This window comes from Egretta garzetta, unplaced genomic scaffold (assembly GCF_000687185.1).
Source record: "Egretta garzetta isolate BGI_Z169 unplaced genomic scaffold, ASM68718v1 scaffold258, whole genome shotgun sequence".
Classification (NCBI taxonomy): Eukaryota; Metazoa; Chordata; class Aves; order Pelecaniformes; family Ardeidae; genus Egretta; species Egretta garzetta.
In genome coordinates this window covers 2,571,567-2,577,795 of record NW_009260413.1, presented here as the reverse complement: position 1 = coordinate 2,577,795, position 6,229 = coordinate 2,571,567, and positions in this window count along the sequence as shown.

Genomic DNA, 6,229 nt, shown 5'->3' with positions numbered 1-6,229 from the left:
GCCGCCTGCGCGGGTAGCGGGTGCCTGTCGCGGCGGAGGAGCGTGGAAGCACTGTCTCACGCCAGCTCTGCGGACGCTAGGGAGAGCTGGAGCTGATGAGGTTTACCTGTGGAAGCGTGCGGACAGGCAAAAGTTGCAGGAATTGAAGCGAACGGAGACAACTACACTGTGAACAGAGTAGTCCTGCCTAAAATACATCTATGAATGCTCACCTGAGAGTGGAACAGAGTGAGCGATCTGGTGTGGGCAGGTACTTCGTGTGTCCGGAGAAGGGCAATGAAGCTGGTGGGGGGTCTGGAGCACAAGTCTTACGAAGAGCAGCTGAGGGAACTGGGGTTGTTTAGCCTGGAGAAAAAGAGGCTGAGGAGAGACCTTATCACCCTCTACAACTACCTGAAAGGAGCTGGGTGCTAGTCTCTTTTTTTTTTTTTTCCAAGTGACAAGTGGTAGGACAAGAGGAAACAGCCTCAAGTTGTGCCAGCAGAAGTTTAGGTTGGATGTCAGGAAAAATTTCTTCACTGAAAGGGTTGCCAAGCATTGGAACGGGCTGCCCAGGGAAGTGGTTGAGTCTCCATCCCTGGAGGTATTTAAAAGCCATGTAGATGTGGCACTTAGGGACATGGTGTAGTGGTGGACTTGGCAGTGTTAGGTTAACAGTTGGACTTGATGATCTTAAAGGTCTATTCCAAACTATACAATTCTATGATTCAATGGTTCTACTTAACAATTCCAAGAATGGATGACAGGTTGTGATATGAAGACTCCAGTGGACATATGAATAATGCAAAATATGTATGCAATTTCAAGTATTTGTTGGACACTTTACAAGGCACTTCTAAAGAAAAAAAAAATAAAACTGCTGAGGTGCCAGTTAACTCCATAGTAGTCACTGACAAAACACAGGACCTCAGGTGCTGAACTAAATTACGACCGTTGGCGATACTCTGCCAAATATCCAAGGAACTGCAGCTGTAAATTCTTTGAAGGAGGCAAATGCAGATTTAGTCTGAGGCATGACTGAGAAGCGTATGCTGGAAGAAACCATGTGGAGTAAGAGGTACTAAGGAAGTGTGACTGGAGTCTCTCTTTTTTTCTTTCTCTAGCTAAAGTCCTGACTTCCCCCCCTTCCCCCCGTTCTTTTTCTCTGCATTGCAATTGTTTCCCCAGGCTTTCCACTACTAAGTTACCAGTGGTGCAGACTTTTATACAAATAATGAAGCTGCATGGGTTTTTTAATAGTTGCTGTCTCTGTATTGTGGAAGTGACTGGAAACATATTTTCATTGTATGCATGGTGAAAGGAAATTTCCTACTCGGTAAATTGCAAAACCCCAAAACTTGTCAGGCTGCTTATCCCAGAGTTGACATGATCAGTCAGATTCCTGTTTGTGAGATTTCTTTTGCACTTCATGTGCTGCATTGATGTGGCAGCTACCCATTCGCAGGGCTATGTGCGTGGATGAGGCAGCACCTTGGGGCCTCCACTACCTCTCTGGGCAACCTGTTCCAGTGTTTTACCACCCTCATTGTAAAAAATTTCTTCCTTACCTCTAGGCTGAACCTACCCTGTTCTAGTTTAAAACCATCTTGAGAGGCAGCATTCAGTTGTTAGGCTACTATGAACTGCTGAAGCAGCTCTTCCCTATCTCCTCCAAGGAAATGTCCATGAGGTGGAACTCAGCCCATGAGCCAACAGTTGAACTATGCTGGCTTAGCCACAAATTGAGGTTGTGATAAGGCACTGTTAAATTTTCCTTCTCCATCCAATGTCTTAGGACAAAAAGCAACCTAAGGTATTATTGATATCCTCAGTAACTGGTAGGTTCCTCTACAAGTGAGGGCAAGTTATGAGGTCCTTTCTTTTTTACCTGGATATAATCTATTTTATTTAGTCTAGTATATCCCTTTCCCACTGTTATCTAGAGCTTAGAAGAGTGCTCTGAATTAGTCATCTCAGCAGCAGCCCTCACCACATTAAGTAAAAAGTGTGACACCCCAATTGCCATTTCTACCAGTCAGTGAATTAACTATAAATTTAATTTTAAAGTTTAAGGATAAGAAACATTTTAAGGGAACTGAAAGATCATCCGTGTGTTACAGATATAACAAAAATTCAGCGGAGGTAAGTGATTTGCTCAAGGTTATGGCAGACTTGTGAACAATCTCATTCACTGATACTGGCACTAAAGAATGTTTTTTCCTATACTGTTTTGAGCTGAAATACTACATTTATGTATTGTATTACCAAATTAGTATTAAGGTGCCTTTTCTGTTCACCTTTGTTCTTTGCACAAAACCCATTCTTGTCAAGATGGTACAAGAAGTAGGTCAATTAGAAGCTACCAAGCTCAGTCAATAATAAAAAGAAGTATGTAAACATAAATACTTTTCTCAAACTTGTAACAGCCACAAACCTATATGTTTCCACCATTTCCAGAAAAGCAGACAACACAAATGCGTGAGAACTAGAAATAACTATGATGGTAACTTACCCAAAATTAATATATCCAAAATGACAGAAAACATTTTACATCATCAATGAATAAAAACTATTTTTTTTTAAAGTTCAGGGTTTTTTTTAATTCCCCGTGTACTTTAGTTCATTGAAGGCCAAGCACTGGTTTAAGGTTTTGTTTGTTTTTTACTTCCCTAAGAATATCAAGCTGAGAGCTGGCTTCTTAGCGGTGTTTTTGATACAAGTTCTTGCATCATTTGCAGGACTCTTAGGGGGTTTCTTCAGCACTGACTGGCCTAAAAAAAATCCTTGGGGAGAACTTGAACACTTCACAGGCTTAAAAATACTGTTTTGAGCTTATCTGGTCTTTTTCTATCTACTGGTGTTTTGTGTGCTTGCCTCGGGTTCCAAAGTAGGCACCTTTGCCAGAACAGGTCTGGTCTCTTTATAGTTAGATTTTTTTAGAAAGCAAAGTTTAATACGGTTCTGTCATAAGGTTGCTGGCTTGACCTCCCCCTCTAGCAAACTTGTGTCTTTTGGTCAATTTCAGCCAAATCTGGGTCAAAGTCCCATACTCCAAAATATGTTCCTGTAAGTTTTGTGAAGGGTGGTAAAGGGGAAACAGCCAAACTAATGCTTATCTGTACCCTCCTGAAGAAGAGGAACCTCACTTCACCAATAGTGCTTATCACAAGCATACACTGGTGAGTCACTGTAGATTGGGTTTAATTAATACTTCATTAGAATAATGTTGGACTAGAAACCCTAATAAATCTTTTCAACCCTGCTGTCTTTGATTTCCTATGATGCCCTAGGGAATTGGTATACTAGTTTGAATCTATGCAAGAAAGGTAATAAGGTTTGGAATGTATACCTGTCTCCAGTGGCAGTTGTTACGTAAAGCCATATTGTAAATATGTAACTAAATATAAATCCTAAAAAAAGCTTAAAGGAATGCATTTTTTGCAAGTATATTGTTCTAAATACTTTCAGAAGGTTTTTCTACAAAACAAATCAAAAATAGATTGTTTTTTTTAAATAAATCCGAGACTTTTTAGGGTATTTTAACAGTCTAGAGGGAAAGCAGGTTTTCCACCAATTCAAGTCAAAATACATGAGCAAGTAATTCTCAAACAACTTTGGAAAATGCCAGCATTATACTAGTATATGTACATAAAGATGTCTTTCATGGGGGAGGTGAAACTATCATTCTGTTCTACTTAGTGTTGGTAAGGGCTGAACTGGAAAGTTGTGCATGATGTTAAAAAAAAAATAAATAAAAGGAAAGATGTGTCTGCTGAGAAGCAACCAGAATGATCAGAAGTTAAAAATGCACACATGTTCAGGAAAGACTGAAGTAACTGCGTTTAGAGAAGACTTAAAGGAAACATGATAAATGTGTAAATATTTGCTACAAAGATAAGAGTTATATTCTGTACTTTTGATTTAGATAGCACAAATGTGCTGAATCTGCAGCAAGAGGAATTGTGTATAAGTAAGCACTGAAATAGATTAGTTTCAATGATCTTCACCACTGAAAATTCTTACTGGATTCTGGGTTTTCAGCAGCAGAGGAACTGTTCTGGTCTGTGGGGTTCTAGCCTTTTGTTAGGAAATTCCCTTTTTCACTACCCTTGCCTATCAAGAAAACTGAGGGCATGTTCTGTCTTTATTGTGCCAAACTTCCATTGTCAAGAACCAATTCTTCTTCTAAAATAAATTCATAGACCAAAATGATTTTATAACAGAAATCAATACAAGTAACAATATAGCCCTCAAAATGTAGCATTATTGTGAGCTAATAGTTATAAATATTCTTGTTCCTTAGTTGTGTTTCAGTAACGCAGGAAACAACTGTATGAAATCTCATCCTCACACATAGATTCATGTTCATGGATTTATAATTTTTCAAAGTATTGTGCAGTGAGAAAGTCATAATTGACACATAAGAGAAGGGATCACTTTCCCAAGTGGTGTATGGGTTGTCAGTGAACTACTACCACTGTGTGGGACTGATTCTACCCTGAGAACACACAAAAGCTTCCTTGTTTTCAGCAAGAGGCTGCATGTGAAATATTGCTAAAAACCAAACCAACAGAGTTTGTCTTCACTAACTATTAAGGCTTCTAATAGTAGAGAAAAGAGTAACAAAGCTACTCCCCAGAACTTGGAGATAACAGCTGTACTAGCATCATTCTCCACTACTGGAAAGACTGATGTGAATTATTGTTGATGTCAATCATTATGTACATTCTGCTCTCATGAATTTCAAATTTATTTAAAAGAGAGTTATGTCAAAACATAATAAACTGGGATTATTCCTTAGTATATGGAACCCTATAAATAATTTACTAAATTAAAATGGCAAAGAAAATAGACTATTTTATAATTGCGGTTGGAAAACTATGTGGTATATATTATTCATGAATTATATTTTTATTTATATGCCATTAGTTTCATATGTTTCCTCATTTTTTCTTCTTACTTTGTATTATACAAGTGAGACCCTTTGTGATAACTGGGCTGTCCATCTTGCCTGACCAGAGTTTCACTGTGGGGTGGACAGTAAGGATTAAACTCAAATTCTTACACAGTGAAAATCACAGATTTACTTTATTGTATTATGGTGGTATTACTGTCAGCTCTTTGAGGTGTGCATCCAATAGCATACAGCCGATTAGTTCACACTCCGCTCTGGTGCTTACTCACACAGGCAACCTTTCTAGTGCATTTTTATTTCATTTTATTAAAACTTAATGAGAGTTAAAAACTCAATTTATTTTTTTTCTTTCCAGCATCAATTTTGTGTCACAGGGCTGTTGTCAGTTCTAAGAAATTTATCTTTGTTACGGAAATGCTGCCATCACATTCTGATTACTTCCTTGTTTCTTTTGTGGATGATCATTGAAGGGAGTGGCTGTTCAGATCCAGAATGATCTGTAACCAGCAGTTTGGGTGGTAACTTCAAATGTGGCTTCTTTGTTTTCATGGTTACTCAGTTTTTTTGCATGTTAGCTACCTACTATCACTAGGCTGTTTGGTGTTTAAAACATGAGCTCCTGTGGCAGTGGGTGGAGTTAATAGACATCTGTCTGCTTGGCAAAGCACTGAGACTTTTATTCATTTATTTTATTTATGATGCCTCAGCATATATTAAGCAATGTAACATTAGGTGCTGTGTAAAAGGAAGTAGTTAACATGAAATAATCAAGTGTAACTAACTCCTCAGAAGGGTACATCTATCATTCCTGTGAAAGAATGGAAGGAATGTACACCAAATGTTTGGAAATTCAGCAAGATTATTATGAAGTTCCCTTGAAACATGCTTCTCAAAGGAAGGATCTCCCTGTAGAATTCTGTAATACAAAAAAACCTTTCCAAAATTTTATCACATATGACTTGCAGTAAAGAACAAACAACATTCAGATTCAGTTTTAACTGAGACAGTATACCTCTTCACTAAAAGTCCATGCTCCAGATGAAGGACAAATAAAAATTCACAGATTTTTGGGATGTTTTCTGTAACAAAGACTACTATTTTGTATGATTTGTTAAGATAGCACTTATTTAATGTGAGAGTGACAGATCACTGGAACAGGTTGCCCAGAGAGATTGTGGAGTCTCCATCCTTGGAGATACTCAAGACCTAACTGGACATGGTCCTGGGCAACCAGCTGTAGGTAGTCCTGCTTGAGCAGGGGGCTTGGACAAGATGACGTCCATAGGTCCCTTCCAACCTCAACCATTCTGATTATGGCATTCATAGGAATAAAAT